Source organism: Plectropomus leopardus, chromosome 24 (assembly GCF_008729295.1).
Source record: "Plectropomus leopardus isolate mb chromosome 24, YSFRI_Pleo_2.0, whole genome shotgun sequence".
In the NCBI taxonomy this organism is placed as follows: Eukaryota; Metazoa; Chordata; class Actinopteri; order Perciformes; family Serranidae; genus Plectropomus; species Plectropomus leopardus.
In genome coordinates, this window is record NC_056486.1 from 5,788,304 (window position 1) to 5,811,867 (window position 23,564).

The window sequence follows — 23,564 nt, forward strand, 5'->3', positions numbered from 1 at the left end:
TAATTATTATTTTTTTCTTAATTGGGTACTTCTGTTGTTACTTAAAGTACATTTTCCTGATGATACTTGTGTTACTAAAGTACCATTTTCAATGCAGAACTTGTAACAGTATTTTCACAAGGTGTTATTAATAATTCTTCCACCACTGCCAATACTACAGTTTGCAGTCCAACATGTGAAACTAGTTAAAAGGTAAAACCAGACAGGAGAATCCTTCTTGCCACGTTTGCATAACTGAGCACTAAAAGTTTCCATGTTTTTAGCCATGATATTGAAATATTGATTCCATTTTCCTGATTTGAAAGGAGCCGAACCCACAGAGGACTGAACTCCACCAGCTGCAGCCAGACTCTCAGCCTGAAACTGCTTCGACATTTCAGGGTAATTTTCTGTCAAAATGAGCTCATTTTCAAGCCTTACTCACTGTTAGTGGAGCAGCCAACGTGATTATTAATCCTGCTGAGCCTCATTCACTTGTCCTATTTTTTGATTTGGCACAGTTTACATGTATCCCACTAAAATAGTCAGATGAAATGTGTGTCAGGTAGCTGAGGCTTTCTGTGACTAATAACCACTCAGCCATTAATCACTGTAATCATGCTCTGTAATGATCTAATGATGGAGACTGAGTCAAGTGACGAGGCAGTTCAGCAGGCAGACGGTCACGAGGGCCAGACAGAAAGATGATCTTAGTTTTCCATCTGAGTCAATATTGTTTATTGTGGTAGACGGAGACGCAGGAAGAGAGAGAGACGGCCAAAAGAAGAGGGAGAAGAAGAAACAGGAGACCACGGGGAGAGTCAAGTTCCTGCCTACAGGTGTACGTGTGCATGTGAGGCCTGGAGGTACTTTTAACCGTACTGTTATTTGAAATACGAGTATTTCATATCTACTTACCAGGAAGAAAATGTACAATAGGTGTTTTTTTTAACCCTTTTAAAATTTTGAATTCTGTTTTCTTGTGCTGTCTTCAGGGGCTTACACGTGTTCAGGCGCTTTCTCGTGTTTTTAACATTTAAACCTTTGAAATCTGAGCAAATTGGTTGGATTTCTTTTGAAAACACGGTTCAAAAGGCAGTTTGCACTTTGCAAGAGATGTCCTACAAGATGCAAGAAATTAGAAGAAGTTGACAAGAAAATGATAACCAGAAAATTTTTAAAGAGAGGCAGACAAATATTCTTAGTTAGCAACATTTATTATTATTATTTTAATTTTTTGAAATTATTTAATTTCTTTTCCTTTTTCTATTTTTATTTTATTTTATATATTTTTTTAAACTTGTTTCTTTTCCTTGTTTTGCTAGATTTTTTTTAGATTTTTTTTTTTGTAACTCAGCCTGTAACTTCTTCCTGTGTTTTTGACAGAAATCAGGCCAAATTGCTGAAGTTTCAAAGGGTCAAAGAAAAAGAAACAAATTTCATCTTATACATTGTTGTCACTAGGACGATACTGAAGAGTTCAGAGCATCACTCAGTTGAAATGGGACTTATAAATCGACGTTTGAATGCAAAGCTTCTTTTTTTTTGTTTCATGTCTGTTCATGCTGTTTAAAGCTGCATTTCTGCGCAGTTGCCGGTAAGGTTCAAGATACATTAATATTATAATTATACTCTTTGTAGAATTAGATTCCAGTTGTGGTTCTGTAGGATTGTTTACACTATGAATCGTGTGATACAGATACTTTCAACGATGTAGTGGCTTTAAGAGTGTTTCTGTTCTTATTTGTATTATTTTGACTTCAACATACAGCAGATCTTTTATTTCCAACAGGATGTTGCTGCCAGTATACCCCTAACATTTGTCTTAAAAAATTAACAAAACAGGTACACAAAATATATGTATGACAAAGCTTTTAATCAGCACTTCAAATTAACTACTTTAAATATTTAATAGTAGCATGATTAGAGCAAGAATTTTACTTTTTCTCTACATCCATATAGCACAGGCTCTACAGTCATCTCTACACTGCAGTAAATCTTCCTCCTAACCTTAAGTGTAGTTTTGAGCCTTAAAATCATTGCTTTTATTTTTTTAAGCTGTAGCCTAAGTTAACTGTTAGAATTCATCTTGCAGTGCACGCAAAATTGACAAAAACATTTGCTCAATGAAAATTTAAACTGCTGGAGTACAAAGACATGATTTTAGTTTCATTTCAAAACAATAGTTATGATTGTGACTTAAATATAGCATTTTACAACTACACATGATTTCATCTTCAAAATATCAGTTTTAAATATGAAAAAAGATTTAAATATTTACAAATAATATTACTCAGAGTGTGTAAAATTAAATTACGAGGAGATCCAGAACTGTACCCAAGTGTTACCATCAACTGTGATGGATTCAGACACGTATGAGTGAAATCTTCAAAGAGCAGCGCTTCAGGAGAGGCAAGTAGAAACTGGAGGATATAATAGCTGTTTGGGAGTGTTTAAATTTGTGTTTAATTAAACAGAGTCTGGCATCAAACCTCTTGTCTCTTGAAAGAAAGAAGAAGGCTGAGGGCAGCTGCACAAGACTTTTAAAGACATTTTCATCATCAGCCTAAATTAAAAAAAAAAAAAAAAGCTGCAGTCAGAGCTTCACTCCATCCGTTTCAGTATAGTTAAAAGCTATAGCTAAAATTTAACCCTTTCAATGTGGTGTGATTTCTTTCAAAAACTGTGGGGTGGGGGGGCAGTTTTAAAAAAACTAGGAAAAAGAAAAAAGCTAGGGAAAAACTATATTTCTAATTATTATAATTACATATTTAACAGGGTTCCCACTGTCATGGAATCCCTGGAAAAATCATGGTATTTCACAATCACATTTTCCAGGCCTGGAAAAGTCATTGAATTCATGGAAATGTGTTGTGTGTTATTAATTAAATTACATTAACGTAACAGTAAGTTTATTTTTTTGTGGCTGACGATGAAACGTAGCTTTAATATGGGTTGACATGTGACAAGTTCCATGTTATGTTTTTTGTTTATTTCTTCATCATGAAAGTTTCTTAATTTTATCTACCATCATGTTTGTCCACAAGGCATGTCAAATTGTTTTTTAAGCACTTTTGTATTTTGCATTTATTAAATGCAGATTTAATGCCTTTAGAAGGAATGTTTTTGGAGAAACCTTTTTTTTTTCTTACATTTTTGAAAGGCATGTTTTCTTTAAAATACCAAAATGACACTATTCAAAGTAGACAGAAACTTTGATGTTGGACTGTCAAATGTCCACGTCTGAATAGAGTTTGGATCTTATATGTTTGAAAAACGCTAGGTGAGTGGGGCAAGAAACAAAAATTGGGGTCTTTGAAAAGTCATTGAAAATTTTGTCCATGACAGTGTGTGGGAATTATGTCACAGAATTATTATACATTTTAAAGCACTTTTTTAACAAGTAATTTCCTTGTTTCATGAACTTTTTACACTTAATTTTTATTATTATTATTAATTTATTTATTTTCCAAATTTTCTTTTCTAATTTCTTGCCAATTTTTAGGTTATTTCTTCTTTCCTTGCTCATTGCCTTCTTCCAATGTTTTTTAAAGAAATCAAGCAAATTTCCTCTAGTTTTCATGGGTTAAATATAGTGCCACCAAAACACACTGTCACCATTTCCACCTCTGCTAAAAAAAGGGGGAATATAAGGCCCCGGCAACATCACATCACATGATTTCTGCGAAATAAATCCTTCAACCTCTCAAACATGTCATGACTCAAGACTGCCAAAGTGCCTATTTATTCTTTTTTTAAAAAGCATGTCTGGAATCTGCTCTGTTATTATTTTATCACACTTTCCATTTCACACAGTCATGAGTGTGGCAGGTCGGCGGTTGAATATCATGCTCAAACACGTTGCGGTGGTGAAAACACTGGCTCTGAGTCTGATTGGTCTTTCCCACCCCTGCTGACATGCTGTCAGGCAGCTGTGATTGGCGTTATTAGAGTCCTGTAGAGTTAAATATCTCTTCATTTCCTCTTTGGCTGACATCCACTCTTATGAGTGTTACTGGTGGCCCTTTTGTTTCACTGGGAAGCACTCCCGTCCTCCTTTGCAGTGTTTTTGGAAGAGTGTCAGAGCACAGACAGCATTAATAAAACTCCTCCAAGTGCAGCTGTTATAATCCAGTATATGTTAATGCTTATTTCGACCTTCCTGTCCTCCTGTCAAAGAGGCTTCTCCTCCCTTTGCCCTTTTGTTTGTGGGCCAGAACGTTTCTAGGAGGGCAATAAATGGCTTCACCGGCAGTCTTGGCTGTGATTGGTTAATTCCACTCAGGTCTCATGTAGTTGGGGATGCACTGGCAGACTTGGTGACTGTAGTAAAATCCAGCCTGGCACACACGTCTGGGCTTTCTGCAAGGCAACCTGTAACAGCTGGACAGATGGGCGGGAAAGCCAGAAAAAAAAAGATCAAGAGAAGTTCGGAAGTTGAGTAGGACAGAAAATGAGAGGGAAAAGTAGGAAAAAGTGAGTTTTAGGATGGAAGCAAAAGAAAGGGTGAGGTTGAAAGGATCAGACGAAATAAAAAGAAGACGCAGGGGAGATTATACTGTTTGGCAAAAATACTGTCAGTTATTCAGATTTTCACATCCCTTTTGGATAAACCCCTCATCCAAGTTTTGCTCTTTTTTTTGCAGGCATCAAACGGTTCTGTGCGTGAGAAAAACAGTGAGTTTTTCTCCAGAGAGGGGAAGAATATGGCCAAATTCTGGGAACTCTGATCTTCAAAATCACAGTAGGTGTATTGTCTTGTGTGCACCACCACCTTCTGTGAGCAGATGTTGAGTCAAAGTTTTTGTTTTTTTTTTTAAAGAGAGAGAAAACATCAAAATGAGTATTGTGCATATTTGAATACTAACATCCTAAACTGTACGAAAGAGCTGGATTTGGTTGAACCAGAGACTGAATAAAATCTGTATAATATCTGGGTAGACATTCAGCTAGTAACAAATACATTAATCTGAAAGAACACGTTTGTGTGTTAAAACCTTTATTATGTTAAACATCCCTATTAAGCCCACAAAATCTGTTTTCAAGATTATATATATATACATATCTAGTTTTATGTTAATCTCTCATTTGAAGACATCTACAGGGATGTTTTGGGTTTTTTTGCCATCTCACTTTGAAATTAGCGTTGCACTGGTTCCCTCGTCAAAAAGCCTATGTAATTTTTCCATGGGATTTTGGATTTTTGCAGGAAATAAGCCTGTTCAGCAAGATAATCTTCACAAATGAAAACCACTTTTATGATTTTTGATGCATTAATGCCTATTGTCAGAAGTAAAAAGTGAAAGTTAAGCTATAAATGAATTACACCACGGTTGCATGACTAAACATTACCTCCACAACAAAGCTGTACAGCCGTGTTCAGCGCGGTTTGGCGTGACTTGTGTTAACCACAAGTTTAAGACCTTATTTCAAGCCTGTAACCAAAAACCCATAAAAAACCCATTGACTTCAAGACAAGGGAGTGCTAAAATGCTAACTTGTTTCTGGGTTTTAGGTCTCATTCCTGGGGCACTCGATTTCTAATGTTTTCATTGTTTACTTTATCAGAATACGGCAAAAGTTTGGCATGGGCTTAGTGGGTACCCTTGAAGCTCATGGTCTTCCAAATAAGCTCACTTCCCTATGTGTTTATATATGAATGTATATATATTTAAAAAATTCGCAATACAAAATAATCAAATCTGTTATCTTGGGGAGAGCTGTACGCCACACAAACCAGGAGGAACGCCGCGTTTATAGTTCAGGAACTTTTGCATCCTCTGTTTAATGAATATGTCTGTGAAGTTTTTATATGTATGTGAAACTGAAGACAAATTTCAACCTAAGTGGACAACAAAGATATCTATTCTAACTCTTGATAGCAATTTTCAGTTTGTCTCCAGTCCTATCCTGTGGCCTGTAAATGGCATTGGAGGTAAGTAAGGACCGTCATTTTGTTATGTTGCCAACACAAAAAAGTGAAACTTACAACATAAATGGAATGTAGCCACACAAAAAACACAAAACTAATCAAAAATTACTATTCAGTACTTCATCTCTTAGTCTGTGTTGTCATTTTGTTGGTGTATAACCACTTGTTAAAATTAAGTTTGAAGGAATTTTAGGGTGTGAAATATTTGACTCAAACTCATCAATTACATGGATATAGATAAGTGTGTCAAAATGGAGGCGGTAACTTTACAATCAAGGACATCTGACTAATGTCGAGTCTCAGTTTGAGTTAAGATCTTGTTTATTTCAGCCCACCAAAGCTTAGAAAGTTTAAGAAGCTGTATGTCCATGAACTTTGAGTACAAATCACTCATATCAAAGCTCATGTCTGCCTGTGTTTTTCTCCGTCACTCCATCTGTCTCTGAGCCTGCACGTCTGTCTGATCGCTGCTCTGTTCACTGTCATCAAGTTCACCCAGTCTCCCCGTCTGTCTCCCTGCAGGCCTCTTGGGTCAGAGCGAGGTTGATCTCTTGCATGCTGGCTGTGGGAACCGCCGACACGCATGCGATGCACACACACGCAGCTGAGACCGCGGTCGAATGTTTTAGACGCCCTGTGTCCATAAAAGGTCATAGAGAAACATGTGAGCGAAAGAAAATGGAGGAAGAAAGTTTTTCTTGTTGGAGGTTGGAATGTATGACATGTCCATTGAGAGTTTGCATGCCTTCTCCCCCTCTAACCGCCTGTCTCTCAAAGCTCTGGTTCTCACTGTCTCCTCACCACTTTCTCTTGCAGAGCTTTGTGATGGCACCCTGAGGGCCGACCAGGCTGAGCACAGCCCACTGGACCAGTTTGCCCAGTATAAGCCACTGATACAGGTAATTCCTATGAAATAACGTGCAGAAATGATGCATTTTAATTTAAAAAAGGAAACAAATTCTAAATCAGAGTTACTGTAACCGAGGAACTGTCCCGCTCTTAGCTACAGTTTCAAAACAATGAGTTAGAGCTTAAAAGCGTGAACTAATATGTGGAACTGCCAGAGTGACACAATAACCACAGACTATTGTTCACCAGGTAACAGGAAGGCGTCATCAAAACACACACGGACATGAATGTTTCTGTTGAAAAAAGTTCACCAATACAAAACTTTTCATGAATCAATCATGCCAGTACAATGACGTCATTATTGCCAAGTTGTATGTTTTAATTCTATGTCAGTGATACTCAACCTGTGGCCCATTAGGTGCCAGAGTGCATAAACCATAAAATAACATAAAAATAGAGCATTTTTATCAAAAAAGTGCCAGTACCCTAGACAGAGGTCCTAGCTAAGCCCATAAGGTCCTAACATCCAAAAACCCCTAGAAATGTCCTAACATCTTAGAGCTTCCTAAAATCTTTAAAAAATGTCTCAAAATCTTAGAACATCTTAAAGTCCCACAAAGTTCCTAACATCCTAGAAATGCCCTAAAATGCTAGAAAAGTTGTAAAATGTTAGAAAAGTCCTATAATCCTAAAAATGTCCTAAAATCTGAGATGTGTCATGAAATCCTGAAAATGTCCCAAAATCTGAGAAATGTCCTAAAATCCTAGAAATGTGTGGGGCTGCTGCGACTGCCTCTTGGTCTCCTATGTCCTAAAACCCTAAAATGTCTTAAAATTCTAGAAAAGTCCTAAAATCCTAGAAACGTCCTGAAATCCTACAAATGTCCCAAAGTCTGAGAGATGTCCGAAAATCTTAGAAATGTCCTAAAATCCTAGAAACATCCTAAAATCCTAGAAACATGTATGGGGCTGCTGTGACTGGCCCCCGGCCTCTTTTCATTTTACAAAAGTGGTCCCTAAGCAAAGCAAGTTGAGTGTCCGTGGTATAAATCATGAACTGATCAAAGCCGTCACTGTCCAAGAGGTCACGACCTTCTTCGGCCCCCGAGCCCTTGTTCCATCGTTTCATATAACTACTCTATATCCGCTCACATATTTCGTTCTCTCAGAACTCTTTATAAGGAGTTTTAGTGTGTTCTTTCTTGGCCACATAAGGTTGTCAGTTTTTTTCATGCAATGCAGTGATGTTCATATTGCAGACAAGTGTAGCAGAGCCGGAGGATTATGGAAGTGTGGGTTTACATGAGGTCATTGGTTTTTTAAAATTTATTTTATGCAATTGTGGAAGAAAGAAAAGAGGAACCAATGACGCTGTTAAACTGTTTTGACGCAGTCTTGAAACCAGACTTGGATTCTCGTTATTAGACTTAAAATGAGAGTATAATTACACTATTTTCAGACAGCTTTTTGTGATGTACTGTACCTCTTTGAGGTGTTTTTTTCCAATCATTTAGAAACAGAACTGATTGCTAAATATTTTGACACAGTCAAAGGGGAAATGTAATATTTGACATCAAACAGCAAACAGTGCCACAACTAATTCCAACTTCTATAAATGCAAAAGATGATTAATAAAAGACATGATAAAAGGCAAGACTGTTGAAAATTCCATTGATGTTGTGCATGAATGAGACCTAAAACCCAGAAATGATTTAGCATTTAAGCGCGTCCGGATCCCTCGTCGGGTTTTTTGAATGGGTTTTTGGTTTAAGCTCAAGAAACTTTCATGTTTTTATGTGTCTTACAAAAGCCAGTTGCCAACAAGTGGCAAAGTGAGACTGCAGAGCATCAATAATGCAACCCAACAAGCTCTAGTAACCATATCCTTACAAAAAGTACATACTACATAAACGTGCAATGATTGAATAAGAGAAAGATAATTTGTCAAAAAAAAAAAAAAAACGCTTTAAATTTGGTCAAAATTTTATTGAAAAGGACTTAAAACTCATTAAAAAGTGACTGATACCTGTAGACACCCTCTTATAGCCTAATATTAGATTTTTACCTCTTGTGATTGCAGTTGGTCTTTGAAAATAATAAAAGTGGTGTTTATTTGTGAAGATTATCTTGCTGAACAAAACATGTAAGTATCAAAATCCTATAAGCCCCCTGACTAAAGAACCAGAATAATGATAACTTCTGTGTCAACCTACAAGAAAATGCGTCATCCCTGCAGCAGTTCATGCAGAAGGAAGATAAAAAAGTTTACGACTGAGAAATGTTTGCTAAATGGCTTTTTTTTGGTCTCAGGGCAGAGGAGGTTGAGTGCTTGGAATAATTTAATCCCTCAAAGGACACGTTCTCTTTTTTTGCCTCTTTGCTTCCACAGGGAGAAATGACTGCAGAGCTGAGAAGTGTTTGCTCAAAGACACTTCAGCAGGATGGGCACCTGCTCAAACTTCAGACCCTCGGCCCTCGTGCGCGCCTACCTGCAGGAGTTGGGGTTAAACCTCTTGCCCTGCCGCAGACACGACTGTGGACTCTCTCTGCACTGACACAGGCAGGTATCGGGGTTCAGGGGTTGGTTCCCGGGACACTCTGCGGCGCACACACAGCCACACAGCTCCTCGTCCCACCGCTGGCCGGTGGGGCACAACTTTCCCTCACCTTGACCTTCACACTGGCACTCACCTGAGAAAAGAAAGTGAATGAATCAAAACTTTATGAGTCATTGCATTCTGCACATCCGTCAGTGTTGCCAAGCTTAATATTTGCTAGTCAAGCTCTGACTTGTCAAATATTTGCATAAAGCCGTACTTCCCAAAACTTCCCGTTATCTGTGGTATCTATATCTATTTTAGCTCCATGATCCCTGGAAATCCTGGAATCTGCAAATAGCAATCTCCTGGAAAAGTTTTGAAGAAACTTAATATGCCCTAAAAGTTTTGGAAAAGTCATGGAATTTTGTTTCACAAATCTGTGTAAAACACAGAACTGTCAGAAAAGTGTAAAATTTCTGTTTCTGGCTGTGATAAACGAAAGAAAAAAGGCCAATATTTTTTCTTTAAAATTCACCCCAATTTTTATTTTTTTTTGGAAAAATAAAAATTATATTTTTTACATGCTTTCCATGCCTTTCAGCCTGCAGGCCTGCATGTTTGGAATGCTTTGTTTTTTGTTTTTTTTTTTTTAAATGGGGATAAAATAAATACAAAGTATGCCCCTCCCCTAAAGCCAAAATAAAAAAAACATAAGTCCCTCCCCAGTGCTTAATAAATTAATTGACAGGCCTTTTTGCATCACAGAAATAATGAACAGTTATATTTAAATATACAGTTCTAATCCTGTTCTGTATTTATATATTAATAATTAAATAATAGATATTAAAAAAGCTATTATATAGTTGTTTAAGAGAATGCATGGCCTTTAAAATTTCCTTCAAAGTCATGCAAATTTATTGATGAAACCCTGAGTGTGAAAACACGGGTAGCACCTGCAGAAAAAAGAGGGGCATGTTTGGTATTTATATTGTTCTGTACGTTAAGACTCAAAATCCCGGTCTTCCACTTGTCATTGTTGGGTTTTAATGTTTTATTGTAGGCTTAAGGTTTTATTGTAAAATATTTTCAGTAACTGAAACCCTCCTTACAGGTGTTGTGGTCCAGTTTCCAGCCTGGATCGCAGCTGTCCTCAGTGAGTCCATTTCGACAAACACACTCGCAGGTGGATTCGTGCAGAACCCCCTGTTGGGCCCGCAGAGAGCCAGCAGACCTGAGTCCAGCGCCTCTGGAAGCCACATGGAAAACAGTAAGAAAAGGTATTTAGTTGTTTTTCCAGATTTATTTTCTCTTTCTGCAGCAACATCACTTATAGATTTCAATCAGCTATCTCTGATCATTCCGATTCTTTCCCATAACTTTCTATTTTCAGTCTGTCAGTGTGATAAGTGAAATTTGTTTATTATTAGAAGAAGTAGCTGGAAATGGAAGGCGCCCGAGTTCACTACATGATTGTACAAGTGAAATGCCACAAAGACACTTTTGCTTCTCATGTTACAGTTGAGTAAGCATTCCCTAGGGGAAAAGTCGTTTCAGATCATTTCATTTGCTGCCAACGCATCATCATCATCATCATCATCATCACCACCATCATCAACTGGCTGTGGTGGTGGAGTTTTTGAACACATTTTTTCCTGAAAAATGGCTCACATCCCGAAACCTGCTCAATGCGGGTTTAAGGTGTAACCACATTTTGGATGACTTTGCATTCTTGCTGAGAACTAGGAGTTCTTTTGACAAGTTACAAGGCAACAAGTTCACGAAATCTACTTAAAAAAAAAAAAACACATTCAGGTATTAGAGCACATTTTATGTAAAGGCACTTTTGTTATTGTTTGCTTGCCAGTGAAAGTGAATGCTTGAAGGAATTTGTTCAAATTTAGCACAACATCCACTAAAAATTCTCGATAAATTAAAGTTATAGGCATCTGCATATAACAACATTTTCACTAGAACCTTACAGTTTAAAAAATACATGCAAATTCTTTCCCAGGTGTAAATTTAGCTGCCCATGACTTCAAATCATCAAGATTTTCATTTTTGGATCCTTCTTTGGAAAGTAGTGACTGGGTTAATGAGAGAAGGATTATACTGTGCCAGTTGTTTATAAACTAATGTTTTAATATAGTTTTGCTGTTTTTTAACGTGAACCCCTATGACTTGAATTTGTGAAGAATCGTCGCATTTTTTGGATTCTCCGTTCACCATGAAGGCATGCAGGAAAAACAAATTTGTGTAATGATATACAAATAATCATTCTTTGGGTGAATTATTCCTTTAAGTGAATAATTTGACCAAAATGACTCATGCACGCTCACCTGTCTCTCTCTCAGAGTAGTTAATGGCGTCTGTGGAGATGCACACACAGTTTACTGGATCCCATAATGCCCCGGAGGCGCAGGGAACTTCGGGTGGGGAGCACCTGCACAGATGCAAGATTATAAATGCATGGATACAGGACGAATGACTCAGAAATGTTTGTAAACACGCAGACGTGACTCCTCACTCTTACTCACAGGTGATCTGTCGCAGCTCGTCTGATGATGGAGTGGAGCGGCCGCTTGGAGAGGCATTCGCACGAAGTGTGGTTGACGAAGGTTACCATGACAACGGTTCGGTCCATCCTGGGCGGGGACAGTTCCATCAACTGGGAGGAGGAAAGATGGAGGTTAGAAGTGTGTGTGGGTATGTGTGTGCATGTGTGTTTGTACTTTTACTTGCTACATAATGAGGACTGTAACAGGTAACCAGCAGAGTGAGGACATTTCTGGAAAGTGAGGACATTTTGGCGAGTCTTTTCTTCTTCACAAGACTGTTTAAGCATTAGGACTTTGGGAAAATTCAGGTCACAATTCGGTGAGTGTAAATTAAACTTTTTTTGTGATAGCTGAAGGGTAACTTCACTACTTTAGATGCTATTTTCTCATGTTTTTTGTCTAAGTGACTAAGGGAATAACAATTGAGTGAAAATGAAAAATGAAAATTTGTGAAATCATCTGCAATTTAACCATTTGGATCAATTATGCAATTTAGTACAATAAAAGCCACTGACAGGCTCAGATTTTCATAAAAGTGTCTGATGATGTTATGGTTAGGATCTCTACAGAAATAGACCTTTTTGTTAAAGACTAAGACCCTTTTTGTTAAACCAGAAACAGCTTCAAAATCACTGTGGCCAAACCTACCAGACTGCGTATAAATAAACAGCAATTTTAGTGTGTATAAAGCCAGCATACTTTCACATCTACTTGGGTAAATTAAGGGTTTATTTTAACTTAACTGGAGTTTGCGATTGTGGGAACAGTGGAAAGATGTTCCAAGATGGTTTTTGTTCTTTTTTTTTTTTCATATGACTTTGAATGAAATGTGTTTTATGATGATAAAATAACAGTTTTTTTGAATGGAGTCTGGTGGGATTGACAGCAGTGATTTCAGGGCTGTCTCTGGTTCAACACAAAGGATCAGACTCGACAACAAAAAGGTCTGTATCTGAAGGGATCCTTTCCATAATGTCAAATAACAATCTGAGCCTGCCAGTGGCAAAAAACTGGCACTTTCAGTGGACGTAAAGTGATCATGTACAATTGCCCTGACTGTTAACTTTGCGGCCTTTTTCGCAACTGCCGGCTGCGGCATTCTCAGTCAATACTGGACCAGTTTCAAAAATGGTTGTCTCTATGAGACACTTAGACAAAAAAACCCCAGAAGAACATGGGGAAAAAAGGCTGATGTTACCCTTTAAGGTTTGGGTGAGCGGCCTGGGAATGCTTTGTCAGTGATGGTAGAAGTACAAGAGAGACACAAAACTGTGTGTGTGTACTCTAGATTATGTAAGAACTTTTTTTCCTTAGTCTTTTGTTCTGCTGCCGTCGTCACTGTATTACTGGTTATGATGTTCTGAGATTGATGTAATGATTGCAAGATTGTGCAACTGTGCGTGACTGTGTGTTGTATTAACTTGATGTCCAGTTGTAGCCAAAGGGCGTCCCACCGCAGTAGGGCGGGTTGTGATACACATCAGCTCGTTACACAACTGAGTGGATCAGTTTCTGTCCTCTTTTCTGAGGCAGTTCGAGGTGTGAGAGCACAAAATACCAACACCATCGTGTAATGTGAGTGAGCATTGATTAGTTTTAGTTCTAAAAAGTGTCAGATGTGGAAATAAACACTTCAGATTCAAGAACGACTCCAGCTGCACCACTTACTGTCTTGTTGACAAGCGCGTGACTCGTGTTGGTGCAGTAAAGGGCCTCGTTGGTGCAGCAGCCGCCGCACCGATGCAGCGCCACACAGCGAGGGAGGTAGAATTGACTGGTGGATTCTGGGTTTTCTTTGGCGACCTCCAACACACACTTCTCTGGGCTGGCACGAGGTCCGCTGGATCTCCTCTAAGATGACTGAAAACACATGTGTTTGAGTCACTGAATCGGAATACAAGAGAGCTTTTGGGTCTGAATTTATCTGTTTTTAGAGGTTTTGGAGTGATAGCAGGAAATAATCGATAATGTGTCTAATTTTCATTTTACGTTAGTCTTTCCAACGTGGCATTTGTTGTATTTATCAACTAAATCGGTGTCCAGTCCTATTAAATCTTTCTGGCACTGAGACTTTGATAAAGAGATCATTACAAGGCCTGAATGTAATTATTTTTTATCCAAATTCCGGCAATCAAAACTACATTTACTGTACTGCACTTTTTGGCAAGTTTTTCAGTGTTTACCTCCCAGAGTCCCATCCACTTTGAAAAGCGCCTCCTCCCGCGGCTGACCCCACAGATCCTCATCCTCAGAGTGGACCAAAGGGCTCGCTGAGGAGGTGGAAAAAGAGGGAGCGGAGGAGGCGTGCCATGACTTTTTTCTCAGGCAGTGCTGAAGTAAATTATATTCTGGGTACAGAAGCTGTAGCAGCTGATCCACACTCGTCACTGACTCCAAACTGGGCTGGTTATCTGGTAACACTGGAGCCTGGAGGACAGACAGACCTAAAGTATTACTATTATGATTGTATGGTTGTTGGTTATCTGAACTTAAAAAGCTTTTATAACTTTTCTGTTATTTGCCTTTACCCACTTACTCAGTGTATACACATTCAGGGCTGATAACCGATCAGTTGTTCGGTCTATAACATGTCAAAAATGGTGAAAATTTTTAGTCAGTGTTTCCAAAAGCCCCATATGATGTCCTCAGTTTTGTCCACAACCCAAAGATATACATTTTACCATTAACAATACCAAGGGACCTCAGGTGATTTAGAAATGACCCGTCCTCGTCTGTGTTTATAATTGCCAACACAGAATCTGTGATTCTCAGCGGGAAACAGACAGAAAAGAGGCGCCAAGAAAACAAAAACCCTAATTACCTTAAATCAAAGAGATGCTGATTCACATGGGACCAATATTTTCAGATGACGTCTGTGTTTGCGTATTATGGTCGAAATTTTATGGTGGAATTTTAATTGACAAATTCAAGACATGGCAGATTAGCACGAGATTAAGACCACAGATGAACTCTGCAATTATGACAAATTACCAGCGGTCGCCAGATAATACTAGCCACGTGTGAGTATGGCTATAGAGGAGGGAAAAAACAAGAAAACACTCACATTTAAGAAGCTGGAAGCTTTTTTTTTTAATTACTTAAACTGACTAATTAATAATCAGATTAGTTCACAATTAATGTAATAGTTGACAACTAAGTCATCATTTGATTAAAGCAGCTCTATCCACATCACTAGTGATTATCTATCAAAAAAAATCATTGTCTAAATATTTTATTAAAGCACCAATAGTCAATCCTACAGTATCATTGCAGTATCGATATCAATGTATTTGGGAACAAATATTGTGATATCACAAAAATATATCCACATTGCCCAGCCCTAGTTGTAATACACTTTTTTGTTCTTTGTGTGTTGTCTCAAAGTGTTTTATTTGAAGACAACATCATGACAAAGTGGAAAAAAAGGGGGAGTTTAGAGACAATAAAATTAGCTAAAGAAATGTCATTTGGCTCATAAGTTACACATTTCAGGCCCAGTATCCTGCTGTTGGCTATTAAATTTATAATAGACATATTAAAGAAGCCGTGTTTTTCTTTTTTTGGAGGAAAACTATTAGATACTGTAGATTTTATAGTGTCAGTTTTGCTGGTTTGAGCTGGATAAACAGTGAATACCTCAGCTACCAATGTGTTGTAACATGTTGCTGTTGGCTACTGTTAGTTATTATGTGTGTCCTCTCCTCACCTACACACACACACACACACACACACACACACACACACACACACATCGCTGCATTTGAGTTCTCTGGGAAGCTGCAAAGTCTGCGTTTTCTTTATTCCTCAGTAATGCTGTTCTTGTTCTTTTTTGTGGTTTGTCTTTTATAGCATTCAGACTGCTATAAACTTTAAACAATCTCACCTGAGGCGATGGGATAAAATTGGAAAATACCTGCCTGGCTGCTGCAGCTCCCTTGAACAAGACGCTGTAATCTGAGCCAGTTTACCAACGGGATTCAGTTTTTGTACATCTGTTAGTCCTTTTTGGTTGCTCTGTTGATCTTTTTCTTTCTGGTACCATTCCTTACGAACTACCAGCTTCAAGTCTCCAACTGGAGAGCCTATGAGGAGTCCTTACATGCAGCATTAGGCCTTTTTAACTGTTTGAAACCTGGGCAAGTTGACTTGATTTCTTTGAAAAACATGGGCAAGAGGGCAATGAGCACCTTAAGAAATGACCCACAATTACAAGAAATTAGTGAAAAATACCAAAACAATTACAAACAAAAAAGAAGAAATACATATATATATATAAAGAAGGAAATTGCCTGAATTATTCTACAATTCTGTAAAATAATTATACATAGTTGTGTAAATTAAAAAAAAATAGTGTAGAGATTTTAATTTCTTGATTTCTTAATAAAAGAAATGGGAAGAAGGCAATGATTAACTTAAGAAAAATGACCCAAATAATTCATGAAATTAGTAAAACAAATTACCTGCAAATTAGTCACAAAATGGGAAACAACCACAAAAGAGGGAAAGTAAAACTAAAAAAATTAAAAGAAGGAAATGATCTGAATAAGTGCTTAAAAATAAAAAATACTTCCAAATTGCTCATTTTTTGTAAATTGCTAGACATTTATTTCTCATGTTTTGAAATAAATCGCACAAATTTGTTCAGGATTTAAAGGTTGAAATCCTTGTGAGAGGCATCTGAATGCACTACAAGGTTTCCAGGTTTTAAAGGGTTAAACGGACCAAACAGACTGGAGATCATCAGCTCAGCCAACACCCAGGTTATTATTATTATTATTATTGTGCTGAGAGGGCTTTATGTGGTGGACCAGGTCTATACAGGAAATCTCAGTTTACAGTAGCTCTATAAACTGTTCCCGCTGTGAGTCATCCCATAATGATTTTTCTGCCGTCATGATAGATGACTCTGCTCCACTTTGTAGAGGTGCAGTAAATAAAAGATACAAGGTTAATTGTGTGTCAGAGTGGCCGCTGTATCATTTGCGGGGACCAAATGTCAGCCTGGAGCTTTTTGAGTGTCACATATTAATTCTTCCTCCAGGGAGTGAACGTGCTTGTTTAGTTTCCCACGCTGAGTGGGAGCAGACTGGTACAGCTGGCATTACCGAAACAGAAACCAGATCTCTGTTGTTATCTTTCCATTTATCTCTTTCTCTCGTGTCGGCCTCCCCCTCCCTTTCTGTGTCTCTCAACACATCCCAGAGGCCTGTGTCTCGACATATGTGTAACCCGTGACATGAATTGTGAAATTCTTTATCAGCCTCCAAAACAAGAGCTGCATTTAAACAAGAGTAAAGAAAACCAGACTAACAGCTATCAGAGGTGTGTATTTCAGTCATTAATTCAATGACTTTAAAATCAACTTGACAAAATCCCAAAAGACTGGCAACTTGACTTGGACTTTAACAACAGTGGTGAGGTTTCCATCCAAACGTAGTGCAGTTTTTAATAACAATTTTCAGCAAATCGGTTAAAGAAATAGTGAATTAATGTACTTCTCCATCCACAACTGTTTCGCCAATAATGGGAAATGGTTCTTTATGCTAATGGTGCCGCTAATTCTCCAGTCAGGTGCCATTATATCACGAGAGTAGAAGAGCACCAGTCATACCTCAATTAAAGGAAAGCAATGGATTTATAATGACTGAAAACACTTGATAATAAAGATTTTGAGTTTTGAGCGACAGATATTACAGCTCTGTGCTCTAACACGCCTTTTCTCGACCTGAAGTGTTCGATGTGACAACATCAGTGGGGTGTCTCAAAGAGCGGATGGAGAAGGAAGCAATGGAGGAGTCAAGAGAGAAACTGTCAAAAAAAAGAATGTACAGTGATCTCATTAATATTTGGTCCATACTTCTTTTTTTGGATAAAACAAATATCTGTAGTAGAACAAAAGTTTGCAGGTGATCGGTGTAATCCACAGTTTCGCTGCTACTGTTGGACTTCTGTTGTGCATTGTTGATGGCACATCCTTTATGCAATTGTTTTGCTCACAATTGATGGAAACGCAGTACGGATAGCACCAAGGTTCCAAAAATCCGAAAACGAAAAGGGTTCGAGGACCAGAGCTGATTTGTTGGAAAAGGTGTGTTGGAGGAGTTCTGCTAACAGCCTTGTGTGCATAATCATGTAAAAAGCCGTCCTGAGACGACAAAGAGAGCTTGCAGTGGTTTATGTATGCAATGACAGTATCTCATCATTCATACGCTGTGTCCATTTAACATAGTTGCATTTACCTTTCATTGATAAAACCAACTTTTCCACCTTCTCCAAGTGCAAAAGCTTTTATTGCGATATTTTGCGTTTTTTTTTTTTTATCATTTGTCTTTCTATTCAGTTTTTTTTAAAGATAAATTGAAAATAAGCATAGAAAATCTGGATGGAAAACGCACCTACAGAATAGTGACTTCACTTGGACTTGAGCCTGTTGACTTGAAAATACTTGATAACTTCCTGAAAGCCCAAAGTTTAAGAAGTATTTCATATAAGTGCTCTACAAATCAATTCATTACCTTTTATTTAAGTTCAGTCGCACTTGTTTTAATGTCTTGACTCTGTTGTTAAAATGGCACTTCATGTTGTAAAGAGTTGTTTAGGACAATCCAGCTCAAAGATTAGGACTTGGAACTTGGGTGCAAAGACTTGAGGCTTACTTAAGACTTGCAAAACCACCTCTGACGGCCACTGGCACGCTCACAATGACAGTGCTAGCATGTTGTCGTTGGCAGGTATAATGTTTTCTGTGCTCACTGCCTTAGCATGCGAACATTTGCAGGTGAGGCTGATGGAATTTTCATTATATTTAGGGAAAAGTAAAGGTTAAAATCACCAGAAAATTGTCCATTACTTTTAATAGTACTGCATTTAACACATAAGATTTTAGCATTAGAGCTCAGCCAATTGACCACCGACGTTGGAGGTTTTGAGAGACAGCCTCTAGATAATATTGATGGACAGTCTTTCCAGATTTCCTCTCTTACTTGTGGTCCGTCTCTCTCTCTCTTTTGTGTTGTAAAGTGATCACACATGAGGTCATCGCTGTGGGACCATGAGGTCATGGTGGACGAATGACCGACGCTCTGGGCTCCAGCATTAGACTTTGCTGCTGGCCTACAGACACACGCACATGCACACACCCATGGATTCACTCTGTCCTCCACTATTAACATGTTATGTCTGAAGCTGATGTCATTTACATACACACTATTTTATTTGGTCTTTTTCACAATCAATAAGTGACCAGTCCCATCCGACTATGATTCATTCATTCATTTAACTCCAAGAGCATTTTATCACTGAAGATCTCTCTCAGCGAATTGAGACTTCATCACTTGTAGCGAACCATTCTAATGTCAATAAATGACTCACTGGAATTAACAGCGTTTTTGACAAGGAGGGAGCTTTCAGCTCGAGCTCAGAGACGCTTCCCAAGAAGAACATCAGATAGTTTCCTGGCTGGCTCGTAAACAGCATTTACAGTAAAGAAGACGGTTACAACAAAAACAGATGATGTTAATCTTGGTATTGTTTGACATCACAGAAACAAGCTGTGGCTTAACCAAGGAAATTGGCATCATGTTATGAAACTTCTTTTTCTAAGGAAAAAGAAGTTATTTTAAATGGGGTGCTGAAATCGAACTCCTTTTAACCCTTCGACCCCGAGCAATTTGGCTTGATTTCTTAAAAAACATCTGAAGGCTATGAGCAACTTAAAAAAAAAATAATAACAAGCAAAAGAAATAGCCTGAAAATTAGAAAAAAAGTTTAAAAAATAACAAAAAGGTATGTCTATATCTGTAAAATAATTTAAAAGGTATAATTCTGAAAAATATAGTGTTTTTTTAACATTATTTCCTAGTTTTTCTTTTTTTTTTTTTAAATTTCCCAAGTCTACTAATTATCTGCAATTTGTGTAACACGTCTTGTCAAGTTGCACATTGCTGTATTTTTTTTTTACCTGTCCATTTACCATTTTTGTACCAAACAAACCATTGTCTTAGGGTTCGAAGGTTTAAATACTATAAATATAATGATAAAAAGTGATGTCAGTCCAGGTTTCAAAGGGTTAATTGCTTTAATAGTAAATTATACTTAGTGCACTAAAGCATTTGGATAATTGCTACAACAAGAAGTGTTTTGCCAGCTATTTGGGTTATATTTAAAAATGAAAATTCAAATTATTAAAAATATATTTAACGACCATCCATCAGAAAGTTTCTTAGAGATAAAGACACAAAAGTTACGCTCATGACCTTATCTAAGCTTTCAGTCTGTCGGAGGGTTACTGGTCGTGGTAATGACATTATCAACTCTCTTGATGGAAAGCAACATTGTGCTGCACTCTTTGTAGATCTCTCTAAGGCTTTTGAGACTGCTGATCGTTTTATTTTGCTAAAAAAAAGTCATTTTCCTTTAGGTTTCATAATTCACCTGGTTCAGAGCAGATCTTTCAGGATTGGGCGGTTATTGGCTGGATCGACGTCACTTTTCTTGTGCTGCGTTCAGACACTTTTACAAGTCTTAAACTAGGGCTGTCAGTGCTAATGCGTCAGTACATAACGCATTATTATTATTATTATTATTATTTTAAATCCCATTTGTCACAGGACGACATTCCTGTCTGTAAGAGGCTGAACCAGGCCGAGTTTTAAGGCAAGACAGCAACTTCATCACAGACAATGGCGGACAACAACCAAGGCAGCCCTGTAGCGCCCAGAATGCTCCAATTTCACTTTCCTGATAATTTCTAAATTATTTTTTAAATTACTGGTAGAGTTGAAGTTGGTATAGTCTACCATGGTTACCTGTTTACAACCTGGTCATTACAGCTCACTGTAGCTAAAATGTTTGCGTTTTTACAAGAGCACAGAGCTTTGCTATTCTTTCTCTGATGCTAAATAAAATCAGTTTTATTACTTGTTATGCTGGATAGAAAATTACGCGACAAAACTCTTGTTGAACTCCTAATTTAAAAAAAAAAATCTAATTGGATTTTGTATCAGAGCTAGTTAGAAAAAAAACCGTCTCCACACTGATTTATAGAGACATCCTGTGTGCTCATGCTGTTGCCACTACCTATAAACCGCTGGATGGATCATTGTGTGACTGAGCTTTTGTGATGTTTTATACACATGCTTTGTTTGTCAGCTCTCTCCTCTAAAAGATCTCTTAATCTCAGTGAGACTTCCTGCATAAACAGAGTTTGACTCACAGCATTAATCCAGGAAATATTCTCTCATTTGGTGTTTGAATGACGGTGGAGAGCGCTGTCTAACATGCTGCTCCAAAAATCTCTCAAAGGTGTTCAGATGGGTTGAGATCTGATAAACATATTTTCTGTGCGGCAGCATCTTCTTTTTTTATGTTTTTCCACTCATTTACTCAGAGTTTTAAAGAAGAGTGACAGGCCATTTGAAGTCTGTCAGAGGGCCACAGCTGGCCCACGGGCCAGAGTTTGGACATGTCTGCTCTACATGGATGGAAACTTTATGAGAAACGTGAATGGTGTGTGGAGGCATGCAACTGCAGGGCGGTAATTCTAGTTCATGTCAGCTGTCACTTGTATGGAAATCAATATAAGACATAAATATACAAGCCGTACAAGTTAGTGGAACTCCTCAACCCAGCCAACATTTGTTTGTGGGTTGGGTTTACCCAATTTGGCCCCAGATAAGATGCCCATTCGGGGCCCATACTGACTTGGTACCTTGGTACCAATCATGTCATGCTAGCTTGTCAGCTCCAAAGTTGGGCTAAATTTTGGCAATGGACAAATGGCATGGCCATTTCACAGGGGTCCCTTGACCTCTGACCTTAAGATATCTAAATAAAAATGGGTTTTGTGGGTACCCATTTTGCTTCGCACTTGACTTGGACCTAAAAAGTGTTAGGAAATGCAAAATAGTGTAATTGAAAATATGATTAGAAATGTGATTAACTGTTGAAATTCTGCAATTAATGGTTATTTTAAAAATCAGTCAGCCTCAGTTTTTACAGATGTTGGAGAAATGAAGCGTCTCACCTCGGTGCCCATGTCTCCAGTTTGGTAATAGTCCGTGTAGTCTTGTCCTGAGCACAAATTGCTGATATTAAGAATCCATAGTATCAAAGCTGGTATCCACATAGTGAGGAGATGGAGAGGAGGAGAGGAGATATCAGGGCGGAGGAGGAGGTGAATTTAATGCTGGATATGAAGTGAAAGGAAAGAAGGAGGAGAGGAGGAAAAGGAGGAGGGTGTCACAGACTCGGCAGGTATCTCTCTGCTCCTCTCTTCATTCTATCCGGGCACGAAGTTGCTCTTCCGGCGCAGGTTGTTTGAATTGGGGAAACCAGCTGAATAAAACATGATGAGGAGATCTCGTCTTCTGCGTGTCCAACACAGCTCCTTATTCCTATTACATCAGAGGAAGTCTTCTCTTTTGTCCTGCTGCGTCTCCATTCTCACTGTTGATGTCAGGTGTTAATCTCTCCTTGACCTTCAACTTGAATTATCCTTCAATCTGAGCCTTCTGTCTGCTCCCTCTGTCTCTCCAGCCTTGGTTGTCCCCGTCAGTCTCCTCTCCTTCGCCCTTCACACTTGTGCACCTCCTCGCTTTCTTTATCTATATTTTCTCTTCACACAACAGCTGTGCTCTTCCCTCCCTCTCTCAGATTATCCCTGCCTCTTTATCTGTCTCCCGTTTCTTCCTCATGAACCTCCGGGGCAAAGCTCTGTCTGTCTCTCTCTGGACTTTTTTTTTCTCTCTTCTTTCTAAATCTGTCACAACTTTCTCTGTCAGGCTGCCTGATCCTTGGAAAAGCATCAAAGGCAGAGAGAGAAAAGAGCTTATTCCAAATCCTGTTTCCAAATGAAAAAGGTTTTAAAAAGTGTCCAGCTTTTGGTATTAAGTTCCTGTCCAAACAGAGTGTGTCCTGCCTCACAGACGTCCTGCTGGAGTGAATGAGAAAAAATACAAGAATGGAAGGATTGTATCTTGTGGGCGGAGTGAGGGATTTGAGAGATTCGTGCGTTATAGCTGATTATACTGGCACACTTCTTTTTTTCCTCCCCAGAAATTGCAGGCTACATAGTGTCTGCAGAAGCAGGCAGCGCCTTGGCACTGACACGCTTCCTCTTAACACATGCCATCATCCTCCTTTTTATGTGATTTAAATGCACTGGAGAGGCTATTTCTGCTCTTTAAAACTTCTCAAAAAGACAGGCAAAAAAGAGGTTCCTTGTCACTCTTCCCTTTCTCACAAATTCATTATCTTTCCATCTTGCAGCAGCTGCCGCCGAGACTTAAAAAATGTGTGTGTTCAGTAGCAGCCCAGCGGTGATGAATGTGTGAGTTGCTTAACTGCGGCTCTAAGTGCCTTTTTATGAGCTGCTAATATTCGCTGTCTCTTTCTCGCTGCTGTTTCTGCTTTACATCAGCTGTCGCCAATTCCTCCTCACCTCAGCAAGCGCCGTTTCAATGTCAAGACCGCTCTCTGAGTGAGTAATAAAACTACAAAATAGGCCTCACACCTGCAGCTCCTAACACCTTTTCTGCCTTTGCTCCTTCACACTTCATCTTCCTCCCTCCCCCCTCCTCACCTCTTGTTCTTTCTCCCTCTGCTTTTGCCGTTCAAGGCCCTAAAGATGACAAACTTTAAATATGTCTTTAACTATACTCCCCTCAGGCTGTGGGCATGTGTGTCTGTGTGTCATGAAGGATGAGGAGG

At 38.5% G+C, this 23,564-nt stretch overlaps 2 long non-coding RNA genes and 1 pseudogene across 3 annotated transcripts in view; 2 read left to right on the forward strand and 1 right to left on the reverse strand.

The window, feature by feature from the left end:
• On the forward strand, window positions 1–6,804 carry LOC121962844. 2 transcript variants are annotated; one of them, XR_006107171.1, is made up of 5 exons: window positions 1–381; window positions 729–845; window positions 4,626–4,723; window positions 6,434–6,575; window positions 6,728–6,780. It is a non-coding gene; the product is annotated as an uncharacterized LOC121962844 (long non-coding RNA). The 2 variants fall into 2 exon arrangements; XR_006107170.1 differs by having other exon boundaries at window positions 6,434–6,804.
• On the reverse strand, window positions 3,478–22,780 carry LOC121962842 (annotated as a pseudogene).
• Window positions 11,902–23,564, forward strand: part of LOC121962845 — a 16,584-nt gene continuing 4,921 nt past the window's right edge. The window contains exon 1 of the long non-coding RNA XR_006107172.1: window positions 11,902–11,986. This is a non-coding gene — a long non-coding RNA (uncharacterized LOC121962845). The remainder of the gene's footprint in view (window positions 11,987–23,564) is intronic.